At 49.6% G+C, this 27,232-nt stretch overlaps 1 long non-coding RNA gene across 2 annotated transcripts; it reads left to right on the plus strand.

Annotated features, from left to right (window-relative positions):
- The first annotated feature begins 11,017 nt into the window (after window positions 1-11,017).
- Window positions 11,018-25,459, plus strand: LOC310883721. Of its 2 annotated transcripts, XR_014573681.1 has the most exons (4): window positions 11,031-11,856; window positions 16,937-17,083; window positions 18,838-19,532; window positions 22,715-25,459. It is a non-coding gene; the product is annotated as an uncharacterized lncRNA (long non-coding RNA). The 2 variants fall into 2 exon arrangements; XR_014573680.1 differs by lacking the exons at window positions 16,937-17,083; window positions 18,838-19,532 and having other exon boundaries at window positions 11,018-11,856; window positions 22,020-25,459.
- Window positions 25,460-27,232: the final 1,773 nt, after the last annotated feature.

The following is a 27,232-nucleotide window of genomic DNA, read 5'->3' on the forward strand; positions in this document are numbered from 1 at the left end:
CCATCGGTGTACGTTCCCAACCCTGCAACAATGGAATAGACAGTTTTTCTTTGATTTTGTTTTGTCTGGTTGTTTGTTTTCATTATGACCTTTTCTTTCTTTGGTCTTTCCTTCAGTCCTACCACTTTTGTTAGTTTGAATCCTCCTCTTAGTTTTGTTTTCTTTGCTTTCTTCAGACATCAGCACCCCACCCCATTTTCCCTGTGCACTGCCTCCCTCATAGAATCCTACAATGCCTGGGGTTGGAAGGGACCTTAAAGACCATCCAGCTCGAGCCCACCTGCACTGGTGCCCCAGGACCCTGTTGGGAGCCGCACGTCTGGGCTGGGGCCAGCTCTGCCTTGGGGGTGACTGAGGCTGTGCCTGTCAGCCCTGCACTGGGACATGGCGGTTGCCTAGCACCACTCTGGGTCACAATATGCACTGCCCCTCACAGCACAGGGCTGCCATGTGGTCACGGTCCCTGTCCTTGGCTTCCCAAGGAGCTGCGTCCCCATGCTTGGTCCTGAGCGAGGTGCTGCATGTGCGAGTCCAGGAGTCCCCAAGTGCCACAGGGCGGACTTCTCTCTCTTTCCCCTGGAGATGAACACTCTCTTTTGGTTCCACCATACCTGTGCCCCTGAGAAGCTCCGCAGCCAGGACGTCCATGGCCCAGCTCTCTCAAGCTCACGGCTGGGCTGTCCTGCCCCAGGGGGTCCTGACAGGTGCCTGGAGCACACTGGAAAAGTTGGGCCTACATGCCTTAGTTCTGAACAAAAGCAGCATACCCAGGCTGTGACAAACCCTCTTTGGGCATCAGAACAGAATCTTGAAGTCTGCGGTGCCCAAAGTGAAACCTTTTTCTTCACTCCTTATAAAATAAACATTAAAGTTAACTCTTAAGGAGATAATGAGATTAAGGAAGTACATGCTAAACATAGAAGACTATAATACGCAACTTTTTGCCCAAAATATGCTCATTGTCATCCCAGGGTGGGACAGATAAGCTTAGGATATAAAAGTGTTAGGAGGTAGTGGTAAAAAAGTTAATGACAGCAAAACCCTAGAGTGAGGAAAAAAGGGAGAGCTGGGGAGTTGGGGGGGAGAAGAAAAATTGAAAACCTACAAGAGGCAGTCGATGTTCTGTGCTCCTTCTCCACCAAGACAGGGACACCTCCTTGGTAAGCTCTGCACCTTCACCTTCACTTTGGTGAGGAATACCTGCGATAGCATTTATACGTTAAATAAACATATTAACTGCCTATTGGGTTAGGGGCATAGATTCATTTTAGCTGCCTATCGGGTCAGTGGAATAGACCCATAAGAAAGAGGACAATCCCTTGTCATGAAGAACTCAGGGTTCTCCCATTTGGCTGCATCTGTTCAAAAACCAGCCTGCATACAAGCGATGCAGGAGAAGGATCTCACGGAGATCCCCAAAGCTAGCCCTGATTGATCTGGCAAGGTTAACTCCCCCTTATCTGTAGCCTTCCAGACAGCATAAAGACACACGTAGCCAGTCTCCAAGACCACATACAAACTGCCTGTGCTATCAATGCTGCCCTGGATGCCACACAGCTGGCAGATCTGGTTTGCCAAAACCTTGTGGCGACCTCCACATACAGATTTACTTTGGGATCCTGCCCTCACATCGCTTCAGGCTAGGTACCTGACAACTTTGCCCAATTTCCGACGGAGGTACCCGCCTGGGTACCTTCACTTCCCTTCCCTCATCTTGTTTTCCAAAACTTTGGGGCTAGCTCCAAATACACAACTGCTTGTCAATACCAGCTGAAGACCCCTCCACGTTACGTCTCTCTCAACTTTGGCCCTACTTTGGACATAGTTGCATGCCTGCTAGCAACCATCGCTTCCTCCACAAAAGCTTCTCAAAATGTATGGGATTCTGCCTGAGACACATTTAGGTCTGGGGACCAGCTGCAAAGCCCTTCAGGGTAGGGACACCACAAGTTTGGACAACTTTATGCATAACTGTATGCCTGGTAGCTACCCTTGCCTTCTCACATTGGCATGCTTCTAGAAAACAGATTTGGCTTCCTCCAACAGAGATTTTTTCTTTGGGGATCCTAAACTCGGATTCCCCTGGGCTAGGTAACAGAGAATTTGGGCTGGTTTGCAGGTTTTTACATGCCCGCTGGCTACCTTTGCCTCCGCCACAATGTACTTTTGAAAAAGTTTCGCCTACCTGCGGCAGTTCTGGATAAAAGCAGCGTACCCCTCTGGGGTAGCTACCTGAATTTTGGCCAAATTGGGAATTATGTGCATGCCCAGTAGCTACCCGTTCCTCCTCCCAGGCATACTTTCTGAAATCTTTTGGCCTCTACCAGAGAGAGAGGGACTTGTGGATTCTCACCGCAGAACCCTTCAGGATAGGTACCTGAGAACTTGGGCCAATTTTCGACGGAGGTGCATGCCAAGAGGCTTCTCTTGCCACTGCCTGATCTGGTTTGCCAAAACCTTGTGGCTACCTCCACATACAGATTTACTTTGGGATCCTGCCCTCAGATCGCTTCAGGCTAGGTACCTGACAACTTTGCCCAATTTCCGACGGAGGTACCTGCCTGGGTACCTTCACTTCCCTTCCCTCATCTTGTTTTCCAAAACTTCTGGGCTAGCTCCAAATACACAACTGCTTGTCAATACCAGCTGAAGACCCCTCCACGTTACGTCTCTCTCAACTTTGGCCCTACTTTGGACGTAGCTGCACGCCTGCTAGCAACCATTGCTTCCTCCACAAGAGGTTCTCAAAATGTATGGGATTCTGCCTGAGACACATTTAGCTCTGGGGACCAGCTGCAAAGCCCGTCAGGGTAGGGACACCACAAGTTTGGCCAAGTTTATGCATAACTGTATGCCTGGTAGCTACCCTTGCATTCTCACCTCGGCATGCTTATAGAAAACAGATTTGGCTTCCTCCAACAGAGATTTTTTATTTGGGGATACTAAACTCGGATACCTCTGGGGTAGGTAACAAAATTTTGACTATTTTGGACGTTGGTACATGCCCGGTAGAATACTTTGCCTCCACCAGACTGTACTTTTGAAAAAGTTTTGCCTCCCTGCGGCAGTTCTGGATAAAAGCAGCGTACCCGTCTGGGGTAGCTATCGGAATTTTGGCCAAATTGGGAATTATCTGCATGCCCAGTAGCTACCCGTTCCTCCTCCCAGGCATACTTTCTGAAATGTTTTGGCCTCTTCCAGAGAGAGAGGGACTTGTGGATTCGGTCCGCAGAACCCTTCAGGATAGGTACCTGAGATCTTGGGCCAATTTTCGACGGAGGTGCATGCCAAGAGGCTTCTCTTCCCTCTGCCTGATCTGGTTTGACAAACCCTTGTGGCTGCCTCCACATACAGATTTACTTTGGGATCCTGCCCTCAGATCGCTTCAGGCTAGGTACCTGACAACTTTGCCCAATTTGGGAACGAGGTACCTGTCTGGGTACCTTCACTTCCCTTCGCTCATTTGTTTTCAAAAACTTCTGGGCTAGCTCAAATAAACAACTGCTTGTCAATACCAGCTGAAGACCCCTCCACGTTACGTCTCTCTCAACTTTGGCCCTACTTTGGACGTAGCTGCATGCCTGCTAGCAACCATCGCTTCCTCCACAAAAGCTTCTCAAAATGTACGGGATTCTGCCTGAGACACATTTAGCTCTGGGTACCAGCTGCAAAGCCCTTCAGGGTAGGGACACCACAAGTTTGGACAACTTTATGCATAACTGTATGCCTGGTAGCTACCCTTGCCTTCTCACCTTGGCATGCTTCTAGAAAAAAGATTTGGCTTCCTCCAACAGAGATTTTTTCTTTGGGGATCCTAAACTCGGATACCTCTCGGCTAGGTAACAGAGAATTTGGGCTACTTTGGAGGTTGGTACATGCCCGGTAGCATACTTTGCCTCCGCCACATTGTACTTAGGAAAAAGTTTTGCCTCCCTGCGGCAGTTCTGGACAAAAGCAGCGTACCCGTCTGGGGTAGCTACCGGAATTTTGGCCAAATTGGGAATTATCTGCATGCCCTGTAGCTACCCGTTCCTCCTCCCAGGCATACTTTCTGAAATCTTTTGGCCTCTTCCAGAGAGAGAGGGACTTGTGGATTCGGTCCGCAGAACCCTTCAGGATAGGTACCTGAGATCTTGGGCCAATTTTCGAGGAAGGTGCATGCCAAGAGGCTTCTCTTGCCTCTGCCTGATCTGGTTTGCGAAAACCTTGTGGCTACCTCCACATGCAGATTTACTTTGGGATCCTGCCCTCAGATCGCTTCAGGCTAGGTACCTGACAACTTTGCCCAATTTCCGACGGAGGTACCTGCCTGGGTACCTTCACTTCCCTTCCCTCATCTTGTTTTCCAAAACTTCTGGGCTAGCTCCAAATACACAACTGCTTGTCAATACCAGCTGAAGACCCCTCCACGTTACGTCTCTCTCAACTTTGGCCCTACTTTGGACGTAGCTGCATGCCTGCTAGCAACCATTGCTTCCTCCACAAAAGCTTCTCAAAATGTATGGGATTCTGCCTGAGACACATTTAGCTCTGGGGACCAGCTGCAAAGCCCTTCAGGGTAGGGACACCACAAGTTTGGACAACTTTATGCATAACTGTATGCCTGGTAGCTACCCTTGCCTTCTCACCTTGGCATGCTTCTAGAAAACAGATTTGGCTTCCTCCAACAGAGATTTTTTCTTTGGGGATCCTAAACTCGGATTCCCCTGGGCTAGGTAACAGAGAATTTGGGCTGGTTTGCAGGTTTTTACATGCCCGCTGGCTACCTTTGCCTCCGCCAGACTGTACTTTTGAGAAAGTTTCGCCTCCCTGCGGCAGTTCTGGACAAAAGCAGCGTACCCGTCTGGGGTAGCTATCGGAATTTTGGCCAAATTGGGAATTATCTGCATGCCCAGTAGCTACCCGTTCCTCCTCCCAGGCATACTTTCTGAAATGTTTTGGCCTCTTCCAGAGAGAGAGGGACTTGTGGATTCGGTCCGCAGAACCCTTCAGGCTAGGTACCTGAGATCTTGGGCCAATTTTCGACGGAGGTGCATGCCAAGAGGCTTCTCTTGCCTCTGCCTGATCTGGTTTGCCAAACCCTTGTGGCTGCCTCCACATACAGATTTACTTTGGGATCCTGCCCTCAGATCGCTTCAGGCTAGGTACCTGACAACTTTGCCCAATTTCCGATGGAGGTACCTGCCTGGGTACCTTCACTTCCCTTCGCTCATTTGTTTTCAAAAACTTCTGCGCTAGCTCAAATAAACAACTGCTTGTCAATACCAGCTGAAGACCCCTCCACGTTACGTCTCTCTCAACTTTGGCCCTACTTTGGACGTAGCTGCATGCCTGCTAGCAACCATCGCTTCCTCCACAAAAACTAATCAAAATGTATGGGATTCTGCCTGAGACACAATTAGCTCTGGGGACCAGCTGCAAAGCCCTTCAGGGTAGGGACACCACAAGTTTGGCCAAGTTTATGCATAACTGTATGCCTGGTAGCTACCCTTACCTTCTCACCTTGGCATGCTTCTAGAAAAAAGATTTGGCTTCCTCCAACAGAGATTTTTTCTTTGGGGATCCTAAACTCGGATACCTCTGGGCTAGGTAACAAAATTTTGACTATTTTGGACGTTGGTACATGCCCGGTAGAATACTTTGCCTCCGCCAGACTGTACTTTTGAAAAAGTTTTGCCTACCTGCGGCAGTTCTGGACAAAAGCAGCGTACCCGTCTGGGGTAGCTACCGGAATTTTGGCCAAATTGGGAATTATCTGCATGCCCAGTAGCTACCCGTTCCTCCTCCCAGGCATACTTTCTGAAATCTTTTGGCCTCTTCCAGAGAGAGAGGGACTTGTGAATTCGGTCCGCAGAACCGTTCAGGCTAGGTACCTGAGAACTTGGGCCTATTTTCGACGGAGGTGCATGCCAAGAGGCTTCTCTTGCCTCTGCCTGATCTGGTTTGCCAAAACCTTGTGCCTACCTCCACATACAGATTTACTGTGGGATCCTGCCCTCAGATCGCTTCAGGCTAGGTACCTGACAACTTTGCCCAATTTCCGACAGAGGTACCTGCCTGGGTACCTTCACTTCCCTTCCCTCATCTTGTTTTCCAAAACTTTTGGGCTAGCTCCAAATAAACAACTGCTTGTCAATACCAGCTGAAGACCCCTCCACGTTATGTCTCTCTCAACTTTGGCCCTACTTTGGACGTAGCTGCATGCCTGCTAGCTACCTTTGCTTCCTCCACAAAAGCTTCTCAAAATGTACGGGATTCTGCCTGAGACACATTTAGCTCTAGGTTCCAGCTGCAAAGCCCTTCAGGGTAGGGACACCGCAAGTTTGGTCAAGTTTACAGGGAAGTGTATGCCTGGTAGCTACCCTTGCCTTCTCACCTCGGCATGCTTCTAGAAAAAAGGTTTGGCTTCCTCCAACAGAGATTTTTTCTTTGAGGATCCTAAACCCGGATCCCTCTAGGCTAGGTAACAGAGAATTCTGGCTAGTTTGGACGTTGGTACATGCCCGCTAGCTACCTTTGCCTCCACCACATTGTACTTAGGGAAAATTTTGCCTTAACTGCATTACTTCTGGAAAAGCAGCTTACCTGTTTGGTATTTGTTACCTGCCTGTGTCTGCATGTCCTGTAGCTCTCACGGATTACCTCAAATTGCACGGAGGTTCCCCACTTTTTTCTCCATTTGTTGAGGTCTGGTCCTGTTTGACCCTTAAGGCTCTTTCCAAGCATCTCTTTGAGCCTTTCCTTTTGGCATTCTCTGAACACAGCTGAAACCTCGGCTTGCTGCCTCAATCTCCTCCAAGGCTGTTGCTCTAATTCCTTTGTGTCCATCGGTGTACGTTCCCAACCCTGCAACAATGGAATAGACAGTTTTTCTTTGATTTTGTTTTGTCTGGTTGTTTGTTTTCATTATGACCTTTTCTTTCTTTGGTCTTTCCTTCAGTCCTACCACTTTTGTTAGTTTGAATCCTCCTCTTAGTTTTGTTTTCTTTGCTTTCTTCAGACATCAGCACCCCACCCCATTTTCCCTGTGCACTGCCTCCCTCATAGAATCCTACAATGCCTGGGGTTGGAAGGGACCTTAAAGACCATCCAGCTCGAGCCCACCTGCACTGGTGCCCCAGGACCCTGTTGGGAGCCGCACGTCTGGGCTGGGGCCAGCTCTGCCTTGGGGGTGACTGAGGCTGTGCCTGTCAGACCTGCACTGGGACATGGCGGTTGCCTAGCACCACTCTGGGTCACAATATGCACTGCCCCTCACAGCACAGGGCTGCCATGTGGTCACGGTCCCTGTCCTTGGCTTCCCAAGGAGCTGTGTCCCCATGCTTGGTCCTGAGCGAGGTGCTGCATGTGCGAGTCCAGGAGTCCCCAAGTGCCACAGGGCGGACTTCTCTCTCTTTCCCCTGGAGATGAACACTCTCTTTTGGTTCCACCATACCTGTGCCCCTGAGAAGCTCCGCAGCCAGGACGTCCATGGCCCAGCTCTCTCAAGCTCACGGCTGGGCTGTCCTGCCCCAGGGGGTCCTGACAGGTGCCTGAAGCACACTGGAAAAGTTGGGCCTACATGCCTTAGTTCTGAACAAAAGCAGCATACCCAGGCTGTGACAAACCCTCTTTGGGCATCAGAACAGAATCTTGAAGTCTGCGGTGCCCAAAGTGAAACCTTTTTCTTCACTCCTTATAAAATAAACATTAAAGTTAACTCTTAAGGAGATAATGAGATTAAGGAAGTACATGCTAAACATAGAAGACTATAATACGCAACTTTTTGCCCAAAATATGCTCATTGTCATCCCAGGGTGGGACAGATAAGCTTAGGATATAAAAGTGTTAGGAGGTAGTGGTAAAAAAGTTAATGACAGCAAAACCCTAGAGTGAGGAAAAAAGGGAGAGCTGGGGAGTTGGGGGGGAGAAGAAAAATTGAAAACCTACAAGAGGCAGTCGATGTTCTGTGCTCCTTCTCCACCAAGACAGGGACACCTCCTTGGTAAGCTCTGCACCTTCACCTTCACTTTGGTGAGGAATACCTGCGATAGCATTTATACGTTAAATAAACATATTAACTGCCTATTGGGTTAGGGGCATAGATTCATTTTAGCTGCCTATCGGGTCAGTGGAATAGACCCATAAGAAAGAGGACAATCCCTTGTCATGAAGAACTCAGGGTTCTCCCATTTGGCTGCATCTGTTCAAAAACCAGCCTGCATACAAGCGATGCAGGAGAAGGATCTCACGGAGATCCCCAAAGCTAGCCCTGATTGATCTGGCAAGGTTAACTCCCCCTTATCTGTAGCCTTCCAGACAGCATAAAGACACACGTAGCCAGTCTCCAAGATCACATACAAACTGCCTGTGCTATCAATGCTGCCCTGGATGCCACACAGCTGGCAGATCTGGTTTGCCAAAACCTTGTGGCGACCTCCACATACAGATTTACTTTGGGATCCTGCCCTCACATCGCTTCAGGCTAGGTACCTGACAACTTTGCCCAATTTCCGACCGAGGTACCCGCCTGGGTACCTTCACTTCCCTTCCCTCATCTTGTTTTCCAAAACTTCTGGGCTAGCTCAAATAAACAAGTGCTTGTCAATACCAGCTGAAGACCCCTCCACGTTACGTCTCTCTCAACTTTGGCCCTACTTTGGACGTAGCTGCATGCCTGCTAGCTACCTCTGCTTCCTCCACAAAAGTTTCTCAAAATGTATGCGATTCTGCCTGAGACACATTTAGCTCTGGGGACCAGCTGCAAAGCCCTTCAGGGTAGGGACACCACAAGTTTGGCCAAGTTTATGCATAACTGTATGCCTGGTAGCTACCCTTGCCTTCTCACCTTGGCATGCTTCTAGAAAAAAGATTTGGATTCCTCCAACAGAGATTTTTTCTTTGGGGATCCTAAACTCGGATACCTCTGGGCTAGGTAACAAAATTTTGACTATTTTGCACGTTCGTACATGCCCGGTAGAATACTTTGCCTCCGCCAGACTGTACTTTTGAAAAAGTTTCGCCTCCCTGCGGCAGTTCTGGACAAAAGCAGCGTACCCGTCTGGGGTAGCTACAGGAATTTTGGCCAAATTGGGAATTATCTGCATGCCCAGTAGCTACCCGTTCCTCCTCCCAGGCATAATTTCTGAAATGTTTTGGACCTCTTCCAGAGAGAGAGGGACTTGTGGATTCGGTCCGCAGAACCCTTCAGGCTAGGTACCTGAGAACTTTGCCCAATTTGGGACGGAGGTGCATGCCAAGAGGCTTCTCTTGCCTCTGCCTGATCTGGTTTGCCAAAACCTTGTGGCTACCTCCACATACAGATTTACTTTGGGATCCTGCCCTCAGATCGCTTCAGGCTAGGTACCTGACAACTTTGCCCAATTTGGGACCGAGGTACCTGCCTGGGTACCTTCACTTCCCTTCCCTCATCTTCTTTTCCAAAACTTCTGGGCTAGCTCCAAATACACAACTGCTTGTCAATACCAGCTGAAGACCCCTCCACGTTACGTCTCTCTCAACTTTGGCCCTACTTTGGACGTAGCTGCATGCCTGCTAGCAACCATCGCTTCCTCCACAAGAGGTTCTCAAAATGTATGCGATTCTGCCTGAGACACATTTAGCTCTGGGGACCAGCTGCAAAGCCCTTCAGGGTAGGGACACCACAAGTTTGGCCAACTTTATGCATAACTGTATGCCTGGTAGCTACCCTTGCCTTCTCACCTTGGCATGCTCTAGAAAAAAGGTTTGGCTTCCTCCAACAGAGATTTTTTCTTTGGGGATCCTAAACTCGGATACCTCTGGGCTAGGTAACAGAGAATTTGGGCTACTTTGGAGGTTGGTACATGCCCGCTAGCTACCTTTGCCTCCGCCACATTGTACTTTTGAAAAAGTTTTGCCTACCTGCGGGAGTTCTGGACAAAAGCAGCGTACCCGTCTGGGGTAGATACCTGAATTTTGGCCAAATTGGGAATTATCTGCATGCCCAGTAGCTACCCGTTCCTCCTCCCAGGCATAATTTCTGAAATGTTTTGGACCTCTTCCAGAGAGAGAGGGACTTGTGGATTCGGTCCGCAGAACCCTTCAGGCTAGGTACCTGAGAACTTTGCCCAATTTGGGACGGAGGTGCATGCCAAGAGGCTTCTCTTGCCTCTGCCTGATCTGGTTTGCCAAAACCTTGTGGCTACCTCCACATACAGATTTACTTTGGGATCCTGCCCTCAGATCGCTTCAGGCTAGGTACCTGACAACTTTGCCCAATTTGGGACCGAGGTACCTGCCTGGGTACCTTCACTTCCCTTCCCTCATCTTCTTTTCCAAAACTTCTGGGCTAGCTCCAAATACACAACTGCTTGTCAATACCAGCTGAAGACCCCTCCACGTTACGTCTCTCTCAACTTTGGCCCTACTTTGGACGTAGCTGCATGCCTGCTAGCAACCATCGCTTCCTCCACAAGAGGTTCTCAAAATGTATGGGATTCTGCCTGAGACACATTTAGCTCTGGGGACCAGCTGCAAAGCCCTTCAGGGTAGGGACACCACAAGTTTGGCCAACTTTATGCATAACTGTATGCCTGGTAGCTACCCTTGCCTTCTCACCTTGGCATGCTCTAGAAAAAAGGTTTGGCTTCCTCCAACAGAGATTTTTTCTTTGGGGATCCTAAACTCGGATACCTCTGGGCTAGGTAACAGAGAATTTGGGCTACTTTGGAGGTTGGTACATGCCCGCTAGCTACCTTTGCCTCCGCCAGATTGTACTTTTGAAAAAGTTTTGCCTACCTGCGGGAGTTCTGGACAAAAGCAGCGTACCCGTCTGGGGTAGATACCTGAATTTTGGCCAAATTGGGAATTATCTGCATGCCCAGTAGCTACCCGTTCCTCCTCCCAGGCATACCTTCTGAAATGTTTTGGGCCTCTTCCAGAGAGAGAGGGACTTGTGGATTCGGTCCGCAGAACCCTTCAGGCTAGGTACCCAAGAACTTTGCCCAATTTGGGACGGAGGTGCATGCCAAGAGGCTTCCCTTGCCCCCCGCTTATCTTGGTTGCCCAAACCTTTTGGCTACCTCCACATACAGATTTACTTTGTGATCCTGCCCTCAGATCGCTTCAGGCTAGGTACCTGACAACTTTGCCCAATTTCCGACGGAGGTACCTGCCTGGGTACCTTCACTTCCCTTCCTTCATCTTCATTTCCAAAACTTCTGGGCTAGCTCCAAATACACAACTGCTTGTCAATACCAGCTGAAGACCCCTCCACATTACGTCTCTCTCAACTTTGGCCCTACTTTGCACGTAGCTGCATGCCTGCTAGCAACCATCGCTTCCTCCACAAAAGCTTCTCAAAATGTATGGGATTATGCCTGAGACACATTTAGCTCTGGGGACCAGCTGCAAAGCCCTTCAGGGTAGGGACACCACAAGTTTGGCCAAGTTTACAGGGAAGTGTATGCCTGGAAGCTACCCTTGCATTCTCACCTCGGCATGCTTCTAGAAAAAAGATTTGGCTTCCTCCAACAGAGATTTTTTCTTTGGGGATCCTAAACTCGGATTCCCCTGGGCTAGGTAACAGAGAATTTGGGCTACTTTGGAGGTTGGTACATGCCCGGTAGCATACTTTGCCTCCGCCAGATTGTACTTTTGAAAAAGTTTTTCCTCCCTGCGGCAGTTCTGGATAAAAGCACCGTACCCGTCTGGGGTAGATACCTGAATTTTGGCCAAATTGGGAATTATGTGTATGCCCAGTAGCTACCCGTTCCTCCTCCCAGGCATACTTTCTGAAATCTTTTGGCCTCTTCCAGAGAGAGAGGGACTTGTGGATTCGGTCCGCAGAACCCTTCAGGCTAGGTACCTGAGAACTTGGGCCAATTTTCGACGGAGGTGCATGCCAAGAGGCTTCTCTTGCCTCTGCCTGATCTTGGTTGCCAAAACCTTGTGGCTACCTCCACATACAGATTTACTTTGGGATCCTGCCCTCAGATCGCTTCAGGCTAGGTACCTGACAACTTTGCCCAATTTGGGACCGAGGTACCTGCCTGGGTACCTTCACTTCCCTTCCCTCATCTTGTTTTCCAAAACTTTTGGGCTAGCTCAAATAAACAACTGCTTGTCAATACCAGCTGAAGACCCCTCCACGTTACGTCTCTCTCAACTTTGGTCCTACTTTGGACGTAGCTGCTTGCCTGCTAGCAACCATCGCTTCCTCCACAAAAGCTTCTCAAAATGTACGGGATTCTGCCTGAGACACATTTAGCTCTGGGGACCAGCTGCAAAGCCCTTCAGGGTAGGGACACCACAAGTTTGGCCAAGTTTATGCATAACTGTATGCCTGGTAGCTACCCTTGCCTTCTCACCTCGGCATGCTTCTAGAAAAAAGATTTGGCTTCCTCCAACAGAGATTTTTTCTTTGGGGATCCTAAACTCGGATTCCCCTGGGCTAGGTAACAGAGAATTTGGGCTACTTTGGAGGTTGGTACATGCCCGGTAGAATACTTTGGCTCCGCCAGACTGTACTTTTGAAAAAGTTTCGCCTCCCTGCAGCAGTTCTGGACAAAAGCAGCGTACCCGTCTGGGGTAGCTACCGGAATTTTGGCCAAATTGGGAATTATCTGCATGCCCAGTAGCTACCCGTTCCTCCTCCCAGGCATACTTTCTGAAATCTTTTGGCCTCTTCCAGAGAGAGAGGGACTTGTGGATTCGGTCCGCAGAACCCTTCAGGCTAGGTACCTGAGAACTTGGGCCAATTTTCGATGGAGGTGCATGCCAAGAGGCTTCTCTTGCCTCCCGCTTATCTTGGTTACCAAAACCTTGTGGCTACCTCCACATACAGATTTACTTTGGGATCCTGCCCTCAGATCGCTTCAGGCTAGGTACCTGACAACTTTGCCCAATTTCCGACGGAGGTACCTGCCTGGGTACCTTCACTTCCCTTCCTTCATCTTGTTTTCCAAAACTTCTGGGCTAGCTCCAAATACGCAACTGCTTGTCAATACCAGCTGAAGACCCCTCCACATTACGTCTCTCTCAACTTTGGCCCTACTTTGGACGTAGCTGCACGCCTGCTAGCAACCATCGCTTCCTCCACAAAAGCTTCTCAAAATGTATGGGATTATGCCTGAGACACATTTAGCTCTGGGGACCAGCTGCAAAGCCCTTCAGGGTAGGGACACCACAAGTTTGGCCAAGTTTATGCATAACTGTATGCCTGGTAGCTACCCTTGCCTTCTCACCTCGGCATGCTTCTAGAAAAAAGATTTGGCTTCCTCCAACAGAGATTTTTTCTTTGAGGATCCTAAACCCGGATCCCTCTGGGCTAGGTAACAGAGAATTTGGGCTAGTTTGGACGTTGGTACATGCCCGCTAGCTACCTTTGCCTCCACCACATTGTACTTAGGGAAAATTTTGCCTTACCTGCATTACTTCTGGAAAAGCAGCTTACCTGTCTGGTATTTGTTACCTGCCTCTGTCTGCATGTCCTGTAGCTCTCACAGATTACCTCAAATTGCACGGAGGTTCCCCACTTTTTTCTCCATTTGTTGAGGTCTGGTCCTGTTTGAGCCTTAAGGCTCTTTCCAAGCATCTCTTTGAGCCTTTCCTTTTAGCATTCACTGAACACAGCTGAAACCTCGGCTTGCTGCCTCAAACTCCTCCAAGGCTGTTGCTCTAGTTCATTTTTGTCCATCGGTGTACGTTCCCAACCCTGCAACAATGGAATAGACAGTTTTTCTTTGATTTTGTTTTGTCTGGTTGTTTCTATTCATTATGACCTTTTCTTTCTTTGGTCTTTCCTTCAATCCTACCACTTTTGTTAGTTTGAATCTCCTCTTAGTTTTGTTGTTTCTTTGCTTTCTTCAGACATCAGCACCCCACCCCATTTTCCCTGTGCACTGCCTCCCTCATAGAATCCTACAATGCCTGGGGTTGGAAGGGACCTTAAAGACCATCCAGCTCGAGCCCACCTGCACTGGTGCCCCAGGACCCTGTTGGGAGCCGCACGTCTGGGCTGGGGCCAGCTCTGCCTTGGGGGTGACTGAGGCTGTGCCTGTCAGCCCTGCACTGGGACATGGCGGTTGCCTAGCACCACTCTGGGTCACAATATGCACTGCCCCTCACAGCACAGGGCTGCCATGTGGTCACGGTCCCTGTCCTTGGCTTCCCAAGGAGCTGCGTCCCCATGCTTGGTCCTGAGCGAGGTGCTGCATGTGCGAGTCCAGGAGTCCCCAAGTGCCACAGGGCGGACTTCTCTCTCTTTCCCCTGGAGATGAACACTCTCTTTTGGTTCCACCATACCTGTGCCCCTGAGAAGCTCCACAGCCAGGACGTCCATGGCCCAGCTCTCTCAAGCTCACGGCTGGGCTGTCCTGCCCCAGGGGGTCCTGACAGGTGCCTGGAGCACACTGGAAAAGTTGGGCCTACATGCCTTAGTTCTGAACAGAAGCAGCATACCCAGGCTGTGACAAACCCTCTTTGGGCATCAGAACAGAATCTTGAAGTCTGCGGTGCCCAAAGTGAAACCTTTTTCTTCACTCCTTATAAAATAAACATTAAAGTTAACTCTTAAGGAGATAATGAGATTAAGGAAGTACATGCTAAACATAGAAGACTATAATACGCAACTTTTTGCCCAAAATATGCTCATTGTCATCCCAGGGTGGGACAGATAAGCTTAGGATATAAAAGTGTTAGGAGGTAGTGGTAAAGAAGTTAATGACAGCAAAACCCTAGAGTGAGGAAAAAAGGGAGAGCTGGGGAGTTGGGGGGGAGAAGAAAAATTGAAAACCTACAAGAGGCAGTCGATGTTCTGTGCTCCTTCTCCACCAAGACAGGGACACCTCCTTGGTAAGCTCTGCACCTTCACCTTCACTTTGGTGAGGAATACCTGCGATAGCATTTATACGTTAAATAAACATATTAACTGCCTATTGGGTTAGGGGCATAGATTCATTTTACCTGCCTATCGGGTCAGTGGAATAGACCCACAAGAAAGAGGACAATCCCTTGTCATGAAGACCTCAGGGTTCTCCCATTTGGCTGCATCTGTTCAAAAACCAGCCTGCATACAAGCGATGCAGGAGAAGGATCTCACGGAGATCCCCAAAGCTAGCCCTGATTGATCTGGCAAGGTTAACTCCCCCTTAGCTGTAGCCTCCCAGACAGCATAAAGACACATGTAGCTAGTCTCCAAGACCACATACAAACTGCCTGTGCTATCAATGCTGCCCTGGATGCCACACAGCTGGCAGATCTGGTTTGCCAAAACCTTGTGGCTACCTCCACATACAGATTTACTTTGGGATCCTACCCTCACATCGCTTCAGGCTAGGTACCTGACAACTTTGCCCAATTTGGGACCGAGTTACCTGCCTGGGTACCTTCACTTCCCTTCCCTCATCTTGTTTTCCCAAACTTCTGGGCGAGCTCCAAATACACAACTGCTTGTCAATACCAGCTGAAGACCCCTCCACGTTACGTCTCTCTCAACTTTGGTCCTACTTTGGATGTAGCTGCATGCCTGCTAGCAACCATCGCTTCCTCCACAAAAGCTTCTCAAAATGTATGGGATTCTGCCTGAGACACATTTAGCTCTGGGGACCAGCTACAAAGCCCTTCAGGGTAGGGACACCACAAGTTTGGCTAACTTTATGCATAACTGCATGCCTGGTAGCTACCCTTGCCTTCTCACCTTGGCATGCTTCTAGAAAAAAGATTTGGCTTCGTCCAACAGAGATTTTTTGTTTGGGGATCATAAACTCGGATTCCCCTGGGCTAGGTAACAGAACTTTGGCTATTTTGGATGTTGGTACATGCCCGGTAGCATACTTTGCCTCCGCCAGATTGTACTTTTGAAAAAGTTTTGCCTCCCTGCAGCAGTTCTGGAAAAAAGCAGTGTACCCATGTGGGATAGCTACCTGAATTTGGGCCAAATTGGGAATTATGTTCATGCCCAGTAGCTACCCGTTCCTCCTCCCAGGCATACTTTCTGAAATGTTTTGGTCCTCTTCCAGAGAGAGAGGGACTTGTGGATTCGGTCCGCAGAACCCTTCAGGCTAGGTACCCAAGAACTTGGGCCAATTTTAGACGGAGGTGCATGCCAAGAGGCTTCTCTTGCCTCTGCCTGATCTGGTTTGCCAAAACCTTGTGGCTACCTCCACATACAGATTTACTTTGGGATCCTGCCCTCACATCGCTTCAGGGTAGGTACCTGACAACCTTGCCCAATTTGGGACAGAGGTACCTGCCTGGGTACCTTCACTTCCCTTCCCTCATCTTGTTTTCCAAAACTTCTGGGCTAGCTCCAAATACACAAATGCTTGTCAATACCAGCTGAAGACCCCTCCACGTTACGTCTCTCTCAACTTTAGCCCTACTTTCGACGTAGCTGCATGCCTGGTAGCAACCATCGCTTCCTCCACAAAAGCTTCTCAAAATGTTTGGGATTATTCCTGGGAGAGATTTACCTCTGGGTACCAGCTGCAAAGCCCTTCAGGGTAGGGACACCACAAGTTTGCCCAAGTTTATGCATAACTGTATGCCTGGTAGCTACCCTTGCCTTCTAACCTCGGCATGCTTCTAGAAAAAAGATTTGGATTCCTCCAACAGAGATTTTTTCTTTGGGGATCCTAAACTCAGATTCCCCTGGGCTAGGTAACATAGAATTTGGGCTACTTTGGAGGTTGGTACATGCCCGCTAGCTAATTTTGCCTCCGCCACATTGTACTTTTGAAAAAGTTTCGCCTCCCGGCGGCAGTTCTTGATAAAAGCAGCGTACCCGTCTGGGGTAGCTACCTGAATTTTGGCCAAATTGGGAATTATGGGCATGCCCAGTAGCTACCCGTTCCTCCTCCCAGGCATACTTTCTGAAATGTTTTGGGCCTCTTCCAGAGAGAGAGGGACTTGTGGATTTGGTCCGCAGAACCCTTCAGGCTAGGTACCCAAGAACTTGGGCCAATTTTCGACGGAGGTGCATGCCAAGAGGCTTCTCTTGCCTCTGCCTGATCTGGTTTGCCAAAACCTTGTGCCTACCTCCACATACAGATTTACTTTGGGATCCTGCCCTCAGATCGCTTCAGGCTAGGTACCTGACAACTTTGCCCAATTTGGGACCGAGGTACCTGCCTGGGTACCTTCACTTCCCTTCGCTCATCTTGTTTTCCAAAACTTCTGGGCTAGCTCCAAATACACAACTGCTTGTCAATACCAGCTGAAGACCCCTCCACGTTACGTCTCTTTCAACTTTGGCCCTACTTTGGACGTAGCTGCATGCCTGCTAGCTACCTTCGCTTCCTCCACAAAAGTTTCTCAAAATGTATGGGATTCTGCCTGAGACACATTTAGCTCTGGGTACCAGCTGCAAAACCCTTCAGGGTAGGGACACCACAAGTTTGGCCAAGTTTATGCATAACTGTATGCCTGGTAGCTACCCTTGCCTTCTCACCTTGGCATGCTTCTAGAAAAAAGATTTGGCTTCGTCCAACAGAGATTTTTTCTTTGGGGACCCTAAACTCAGATTCCCCTGGGCTAGGTAACAGAGAATTTGGGCTACTTTGGAGGTTCGTACATGCCCGGTAGCATACTTTGCCTCCGCCAGATTGTACTTTTGAAAAAGTTTTGGCTCCCTGCGGCAGTTCTGGACAAAAGCAGCGTACCCGTCTGGGGTAGCTACCTGAATTTGGGCCAAATTGGGAATTATCTGCATGCCCAGTAGCTACCCGTTCCTCCTCCCAGGCATAACTTCTGAAATGTTTTGGGCCTCTTCCAGAGAGAAAGGGACTTGTGGATTCGGTCCGCAGAACCCTTCAGGATAGGTACCTGAGATCTTGGGCCAATTTTCGAGGAAGGTGCATGCCAAGAGGCTTCTCTTGCCTCTGCCTGATCTGGTTTGCGAAAACCTTGTGGCTACCTCCACATGCAGATTTACTTTGGGATCCTGCCCTCAGATCGCTTCAGGCTAGGTACCTGACAACTTTGCCCAATTTCCGACGGAGGTACCTGCCTGGGTACATTCACTTCCCTTCCCTCATCTTGTTTTCCAAAACTTCTGGGCTAGCTCCAAATACACAACTGCTTGTCAATACCAGCTGAAGACTCCTCCACGTTACGTCTCTCTCAACTTTGGCCCTACTTTGGACGTAGCTGCATGCCTGCTAGCAACCATCGCTTCCTCCACAAAAGCTTCTCAAAATGTATGGGATTATTCCTGGGAGAGATTTACCTCTGGGGACCAGCTGCAAAGCCCTTCAGGGTAGGGACACCACAAGTTTGGACAACTTTATGCATAACTGTATGCCTGGTAGCTACCCTTGCCTTCTCACCTTGGCATGCTTCTAGAAAAAAGATTTGGCTTTCTCCAACAGAGATTTTTTCTTTGGGGATCCTAAACTCGGATTCCTCTGGGCTAGGTAACAGAGAATTTGGGCTACTTTGGAGGTTGGTACATGCCTGCTAGCTACCTTTGCCTCCGCCACATTGTACTTTTGAAAAAGTTTTGCCTACCTGCGGCAGTTCTGGACAAAAGAAGCGTACCCGTCTGGGGTAGCTACCTGAATTTTGGCCAAATTGGGAATTATGTGCATGCCCAGTAGCTACACGTTCCTCCTCCCAGGCATACTTTCTGAAATGTTTTGGGCCTCTTCCAGAGAGAGAGGGACTTGTGGATTTGGTCCGCAGAACCCTTCAGGCTAGGTACCCAAGAACTTGGGCCAATTTTCGATGGAGGTGCATGCCAAGAGGCTTCTCTTGCCTCTGCCTGATCTGGTTTGCCAAAACCTTGTGGCTACCTCCACATACAGATTTACTTTGGGATCCTGCCCTCACATCGCTTCAGGCTAGGTACCTGACAACTTTGCCCAATTTCCGACCGAGGTACCTGCCTGGGTACCTTCACTTCCCTTCCCTCATCTTGTTTTCCAAAACTTCTGGGCTAGCTCCAAATACACAACTGCTTGTCAATACCAGCTGAAGACCCCTCCACGTTACGTCTCTCTCAACTTTGGCCCTACTTTGGACGTAGCTGCATTCCTCCTAGCAACCATCGCTTCCTCCACAAAAGCTTCTCAAAATGTATGGGATTCTGCCTGAGACACATTTAGCTCTGGGTACCAGCTGCAAAACCCTTCAGGGTAGGGACACCACAAGTTTGGCCAAGTTTACAGGGAAGTGTATGCCTGGAAGCTACCCTTGCCTTCTAACCTCGGCATGATTCTAGAAAAAAGATTTGGCTTCCTCCAACAGAGATTTTTTCTTTGGGGATCCTAAACTCGGATTCCCCTGGGCTAGGTAACAGAGAATTTGGGCTAATTTGCAGGTTTTTACATGCCGGTAGCATACTTTGCCTCTGCCAGATTGTACTTTTGAAAAAGTTTTGCCTCCCTGCGGCACTTCTGGACAAAAGCAGCGTACCCGTCTGGGGTAGCTACCGGAATTTTGGGCAAATTGGGAATTATCTGCATGCCCAGTAGCTACCCGTTCCTCCTCCCAGGCATACTTTCTGAAATGTTTTGGCCTCTTCCAGAGAGAGAGGGACTTGTGGATTCGGTCCGCAGAACCCTTCAGGCTAGGTACCTGAGAACTTTGCCTAATTTGGGACCGAGGTACCTGCCTGGGTACCTTCACTTCCCTTCGCTCATCTTGTTTTCCAAAACTTCTGGGCTAGCTCCAAATACACAACTGCTTGTCAATACCAGCTGAAGACCCCTCCACGTTACGTCTCTCTCAACTTTGGCCCTACTTTGGATGTAGCTGCATGCCTGCTAGCAACCATCGCTTCCTCCACAAAAGCTTCTCAAAATGTACGGGATTCTGCCTGAGACACATTTAGCTCTGGGGACCAGCTGCAAAGCCCTTCAGGGTAGGGACACCACAGGTTTGGTCAAGTTTACAGGGAAGTGTATGCCTGGTAGCTACCCTTGCCTTCTCACCTCGGCATGCTTCTAGAAAAAAGATTTGGCTTCCTCCAACAGAGATTTTTTCTTTGAGGATCCTAAACCCGGATCCCTCTAGGCTAGGTAACAGAGAATTCTGGCTAATTTGGACGTTGGTACATGCCCGCTAGCTACCTTTGCCTCCGCCACATTGTACTTAGGGAAAATTTTGCCTTACCTGAATTACTTCTGGAAAAGCAGCTTACCTGTCTGGTATTTGTTACCTGCCTCTGTCTGCATGTCCTGTAGCTCTCATGGATTACCTCAAATTGCACGGAGGTTCCCCACTTTTTTCTCCATTTGTTGAGGTCTGGTCCTGTTTGAGCCTTAAGGCTCTTTCCAAGCATCTCTTTGAGCCTTTCCTTTTGGCATTCTCTGAACACAGCTGAAACCTCGGCTTGCTGCCTCAAACTCCTCCAAGGCTGTTGCTCTAGTTCATTTTTGTCCATCGGTGTACGTTCCCAACCCTGCAACAATGGAATAGACAGTTTTTCTTTGATTTTGTTTTGTCTGGTTGTTTCTTTTCATTATGACCTTTTCTTTCTTTGGTCTTTCCTTCAATCCTACCACTTTTGTTAGTTTGAATCCTCCTCTTAGTTTTGTTGTTTCTTTGCTTTCTTCAGACATCAGCACCCCACCCCATTTTCCCTGTGCACTGCCTCCCTCATAGAATCCTACAATGCCTGGGGTTGGAAGGGACCTTAAAGACCATCCAGCTCGAGCCCACCTGCACTGGTGCCCCAGGACCCTGTTGGGAGCCGCACGTCTGGGCTGGGGCCAGCTCTGCCTTGGGGGTGACTGAGGCTGTGCCTGTCAGCCCTGCACTGGGACATGGCGGTTGCCTAGCACCACTCCGGGTCACAATATGCACTGCCCCTCACAGCACAGGGCTGCCATGTGGTCACGGTCCCTGTCCTTGGCTTCCCAAGGAGCTGCGTCCCCATGCTTGGTCCTGAGCGAGGTGCTGCATGTGCGAGTCCAGGAGTCCCCAAGTGCCACAGGGTGGACTTCTCTCTCTTTCCCCTGGAGATGAACACTCTCTTTTGGTTCCACCATACCTGTGCCCCTGAGAAGCTCCACAGCCAGGACGTCCATGGCCCAGCTCTCTCAAGCTCACGGCTGGGCTGTCCTGCCCCAGGGGGTCCTGACAGGTGCCTGGAGCACACTGGAAAAGTTGGGCCTACATGCCTTAGTTCTGAACAGAAGCAGCATACCCAGGCTGTGACAAACCCTCTTTGGGCATCAGAACAGAATCTTGAAGTCTGCGGTGCCCAAAGTGAAACCTTTTTCTTCACTCCTTATAAAATAAACATTAAAGTTAACTCTTAAGGAGATAATGAGATTAAGGAAGTACATGCTAAACATAGAAGACTATAATACGCAACTTTTTGCCCAAAATATGCTCATTGTCATCCCAGGGTGGGACAGATAAGCTTAGGATATAAAAGTGTTAGGAGGTAGTGGTAAAGAAGTTAATGACAGCAAAACCCTAGAGTGAGGAAAAAAGGGAGAGCTGGGGAGTTGGGGGGGAGAAGAAAAATTGAAAACCTACAAGAGGCAGTCGATGTTCTGTGCTCCTTCTCCACCAAGACAGGGACACCTCCTTGGTAAGCTCTGCACCTTCACCTTCACTTTGGTGAGGAATACCTGCGGTAGCATTTATACGTTAAATAAACATATTAACTGCCTATTGGGTTAGGGGCATAGATTCATTTTAGCTGCCTATCGGGTCAGTGGAATAGACCCACAAGAAAGAGGACAATCCCTTGTCATGAAGAACTCAGGGTTCTCCCATTTGGCTGCATCTGTTCAAAAACCAGCCTGCATACAAGCGATGCAGGAGAAGGATCTCATGGAGATCCCCAAAGCTAGCCCTGATTGATCTGGCAAGGTTAACTCCCCCTTAGCTGTAGCCTCCCAGACAGCATAAAGACACATGCAGCTAGTCTCCAAGACCACATACAAACTGCCTATGCTATCAATGCTGCCCTGGATGCCACACAGCTGGCAGATCTGGTTTGCCAAAACCTTGTGGCTACCTCCACATACAGATTTACTTTGGGATCCTGCCCTCACATCGCTTCAGGCTAGGTACCTGACAACTTTGCCCCATTTTCGACGGAGGTACCTGCCTGGGTACCTTCACTTCCCTTCCCTCATCTTGTTTTCCAAAACTTCTGGGCTAGCTCCAAATACACAACTGCTTGTCAATACCAGCTGAAGACCCCTCCACGTTACGTCTCTCTCAACTTTGGCCCTACTTTGGACGTAGCTGCATGCCTGCTAGCAACCATCGCTTCCTCCACAAAAGCTTCTCAAAATGTATGGGATTCTGCCTGAGACACATTTAGCTCTGGGGACCAGCTGCAAAGCCCTTCAGGGTAGGGACACCACAAGTTTGGCCAAGTTTATGCATAACTGTATGCCTGGTAGCTACCCTTGCCTTCTCACCTTGGCATGCTTCTAGAAAAAAGATTTGGCTTCTTCCAACAGAGATTTTTTCTTTGGGGATCCTAAACTCGGATTCCCCTGGGCTAGGTAACAGAATTTTGGCTATTTTGGATGTTGGTACATGCCCGGTAGCATACTTTGCCTCCGCCAGATTGTACTTTTGAAAAAGTTTGGCCTCCCTGCAGCAGTTCTGGAAAAAAGCAGTGTACCCATGTGGGATAGCTACCTGAATTTGGGACAAATTGGGAATTATGCGCATGCCCAGTAGCTACCCGTTCCTCCTCCCAGGCATACTTTCTGAAATGTTTTGGGCCTCTTCCAGAGAGAGAGGGACTTGTGGATTCCGTCCGCAGAACCCTTCAGGCTAGGTACCTGAGAACTTGGGCCAATTTTTGACGGAGGTGCATGCCAAGAGGCTTCTCTTGCCTCTGCCTGATCTGGTTTGCCAAAACCTTGTGGCTACCTCCACATACAGATTTACTTTGGGATCCTGCCCTCAGATCGCTTCAGGCTAGGTACCTGACAACTTTGCCCCATTTTCGACAGAGGTACCTGCCTGGGTACCTTCACTTCCCTTCGCTCATCTTGTTTTCCAAAACTTATGGGCTAGCTCAAATAAACAACTGCTTGTCAATACCAGCTGAAGACCCCTCCACGTTACGTCTCTCTCAACTTTGGCCGTACTTTGGACGTAGCTGCATGCCTGCTAGCAACCATCGCTTCCTCCACAAAAGCTTCTCAAAATGTTTGGGATTATTCCTGGGAGAGATTTACCTCTGGGTACCAGCTGCAAAGCCCTTCAGGGTAGGGACACCACAAGTTTGGCCAAGTTTAGACGGAAGTCTATGCCTGGTAGCTACCCGTGCCTTCTCACCTCGGCATGCTTCTGCAAAGGATTTGGCTTCCTCCAACAGAGATTTTTCATCTGCGGATCCTAAACTCGGATTCCCCTGGGCTAGGTAACAGAGAATTTGGGCTACTTTGAAGGTTTATACATGCCCGGTAGAATACTTTGCCTCCGCCAGATGTTACTTAGGAAAACGTTTCCCCTCCCTGAGGCAGTTCTGGATAAAAGCAGCGTACCCGTCTGGGGTAGCTACCTGAATTTTGGCCAAATTGGGAATTATGTGCATGCCCAGTAGCTACCCGTTCCTCCTCCCAAGCATACTTTCTGAAATGTTTTGGGCCTCTTCCAGAGAGAGAGGGACTTGTGGATTCGGTCCGCAGAACCCTTCAGGCTAGGTACCTGAGAACTTGGGCCAATTTTCGACGGAGGTGCATGCCAAGAGGCTTCTCTTGCCTCTGCCTGATCTGGTTTGACAAAACCTTGTGGCTACCTCCACATACAGATTTACTTTGGGATCCTGCCCTCAGATCGCTTCAGGCTAGGTACCTGACAACTTTGCCCAATTTCCGACGGAGGTACCTGCCTGGGTACCTTCACTTCCCTTCGCTCATCTTGTTTTCCAAAACTTCTGGGCTAGCTCCAAATAAAAAACTGCTTGTCAATACCAGCTGAAGACCCCTCCACGTTAAGTCTCTCTCAACTTTAGTGCTAATTTGGACGTAGCTGCATGCCTGCTAGCAACGATCGCTTCCTCCACAAAAGCTTCTCAAAATGTATGGGATTCTGACTGAGAAACATTTAGCTCTGGGTACCAGCTGCAAAGCCCTTCAGGGTAGGGACACCACAAGTTTGGCCAGGTTTATGCATAACTGTATGCCTGGTAGCTACCCTTGCCTTCTCACCTTGGCATGCTTCTAGAAAAAAGATTTGGCTTCCTCCAACAGAGATTTTTTCTTTGGGGATCCTAAACTCGGATTCCCCTGGGCTAGGTAACAGAGAATTTGGGCTCCTTTGGAGGTTGGTACATGCCCGGTAGAATACTTTGCCTCCGCCAGATGGTACTTAGGAAAACGTTGCGCCTCCATGCGGCTGTTCTGGACAAAAGCAGCGTACCCGTCTGGGGTAGCTACAGGAATTTTGGACAAATTGGGAATTATGTGCATGCCCAGTAGCTACCCGTTCCTCTTCCCAGGCATACTTTCTGAAATGTTTTGGCCTCTTCCAGAGAGAGAGGGACTTGTGGATTCTCACCGCAGAACCCTTCAGGATAGGTACCTAAGAACTTGGGCCAATTTTCGACGGAGGTGCATGCCAAGAGGCTTCTCTTGCCTCTGCCTGATCTGCTTTGCCAAAACCTTGTGGCTACCTCCACATACAGATTTACTTTGGGTTCCTGCCCTCAGATCGCTTCAGGCTAGGTACCTGACAACTTTGCCCAATTTCCGACAGAGGTACCTGCCTGGGTACCTTCACTTCCCTTCGCTCATCTTGTTTTCCAAAACTTCTGGGCTAGCTCCAAATACACAACTGCTTGTCAATACCAGCTGAAGACCCCTCCACGTTACGTCTCTCTCAACTATGGCCCTACTTTGGACATAGCTGCATGCCTGCTAGCTACCATTGCCTCCTGCAGGGAAGCTTCTGCAAATGTTCGAGATTCAGCCTGAGACACATTTAGCTCTGGGGACCAGCTGCAAAGCCCTTCAGGGTAGGGACACCACAAGTTTGGCTAACTTTATGCATAACTGTATGCCTGGTAGCTACCCTTGCCTTCTCACCTCGGCATGCTTCTGCAAAAGATTTGGCTTGCTCCAAGAAAGATTTTTTCTCTGGGGACGCTAAACTCGAATTCCTCTGGGCTTGGTAACAAAGAATTTAGGCTACTTTGGAGGTTGGTACATGCCCGCTAGCTAACTTTGCCTCCGCCACATTGTACTTTTTAAAACATTTCACCTACCTGCGGCAGATCTGGACAAAAGCAGCATACCCGTCTGGGGTAGCCACCTGAATTTTGGCCAAATTGGGAATTATGTGCATGCCCAGTAGCTACCCGTTCCTCCTCCCAGGCATACTTTCTGAAATGTTTTGGCCTCTTCCAGAGAGAGAGCGACTTGTGGATTCGGTCCGCAGAACCCTTCAGGCTGGCTACCTGAGAACTTGGGCCAATTTTCGACGGAGGTGCATGCCAAGAGGCTTCTCTTGCCTCTCCCTGATCTAGTTTGCCAAAACCTTGTGGCTACCTCCGCATACAGATTTACTTTGGGATCCTCTCCTCAGATCGCTTCAGCGTAGGTACCTGACAACTTTGCCCAATTTCCGACGGAGGTACCTGCCTGGGTACCTTCACTTCCCTTCACAGTATCACAGATTTCTAGGTTGGAAGAGACCTCAAGATCGTCGAGTCCAACCTCCGACCTAACACTAAGTACTCCACTAAACCATATCGCTAATCTCTACATCTAAACGTCTTTTAAAGACCTCCAGGGATGGTGACTCCACCACCTCCCTGGGCAGCCCGTTCCAATGCTTAATAACCCTTTCGGTAAAGAAGTACTTCCTAACATCCAACCTAAAACTCCCCTGTCGCAACTTTCGCCCATTCCCCCTCGTCCTGTCACCAGGCACGTAGGAGAACAGACCAACCCCCACCTCTTTACAGCCTCCTCTAAGGTAACTGTAGAGAGCGATAAGGTCGCCCCTGAGCCTCCTCTTCTCCAGGCTGAACAAGCCCAGCTCCCTCAGCCGCTCCTCGTAAGACTTGTTCTCCAGACCCCTCACCAGCTTGGTCGCCCTTCTCTGGACTCGCTCAAGCACGTCCATGTCCTTCCTGTAGCGAGGGGCCCAAAACTGAACACAGTACTCGAGGTGCGGCCTCACCAGAGCCGAGTACAGGGGCACAATCACTTCCCTAGACCTGCTGGCCACACTGCTTCTTACGCAGGCCAGGATGCTGTTGGCCTTCTTGGCCACCTGGGCACACTGCTGGCTCATATTCAGCCGACTATCCACCAATACTCCCAGGTCCCTCTCGGCCAGGCAGCTTTCCAGCCACTCATCTCCCAGCCTGTAGCTCTGCTTGGGGTTGTTGCGCCCCAGGTGCAGGACCCGGCACTTGGCCATGTTGAACTTCATACAGTTGACCTCAGCCCTTCGCTCCAGCCTATCCAGATCCTCCTGCAGAGCCTTCCTGCCCTCGAGCAGATCGACACACGCACTTAGCTTGGTGTCGTCTGCAAACTTACTGAGGGTGCACTGGACGCCCTCATCCAGATCATCGATAAAGATATTAAAGAGGACTGGCCCCAGTACCGAGCCCTGGGGGACACCACTAGTGACCGGCCTCCAACCAGATTTGACTCCATTCACCACAACTCTCTGAGCCCGGTTATCCAGACAGTTTCTAACCCAGCAAAGCGTACGCCAGTCCAAGCCCCGAGCAGCCAGTTTCTTGAGGAGAATGTTGTGGGGAACTGTGTCAAAAGCCTTACTGAGGTCAAGGTAAACCACATCCACAGCCTTTCCCTCATCCACCAAGCGCGTCACTTGGTCATAGAAGGAGATCAGGTTCGTCAAGCAGGACCTGCCTTTCATAAACCCATGCTGACTGGGCCTGATCGCCTGCTTGCCCTGCAAGTGCCGCGTGATGACCCTCAAGATAATCTGCTCCATGAGCTTTCCTGGCACTGAGGTCGAACTGACAGGCCTATAGTTCCCCGGGTCTGCCCTCCGGCCATTCTTATAGATGGGCGTCACATTGGCTAGCCGCCAGTCAACCGGGACCTCCCCCGATAGCCAGGACTGCCGATAAATGATGGTAAGCGGCTCGGCCAGCTCCTCCGCCAGTTCTTTCAGTACCCTCGGGTGCATCCCATCCGGCCCCATCGACTTGCGCACATCCAAGCTCCGTAGCAGGTCGCCAACCATTTCCTCATGGATAGCGAATGGATTCTGCCTGAGACACTTTTAGCTCTGGGTACCAGCTGCAAAACCCTTCAGGGTAGGTACACCACAAGTTTGGCCAAGTTTATGCATAACTGCA

Source organism: Anser anser (assembly GCF_964211835.1).
Source record: "Anser anser genome assembly, chromosome: 18".
In the NCBI taxonomy this organism is placed as follows: domain Eukaryota; kingdom Metazoa; phylum Chordata; class Aves; order Anseriformes; family Anatidae; genus Anser; species Anser anser.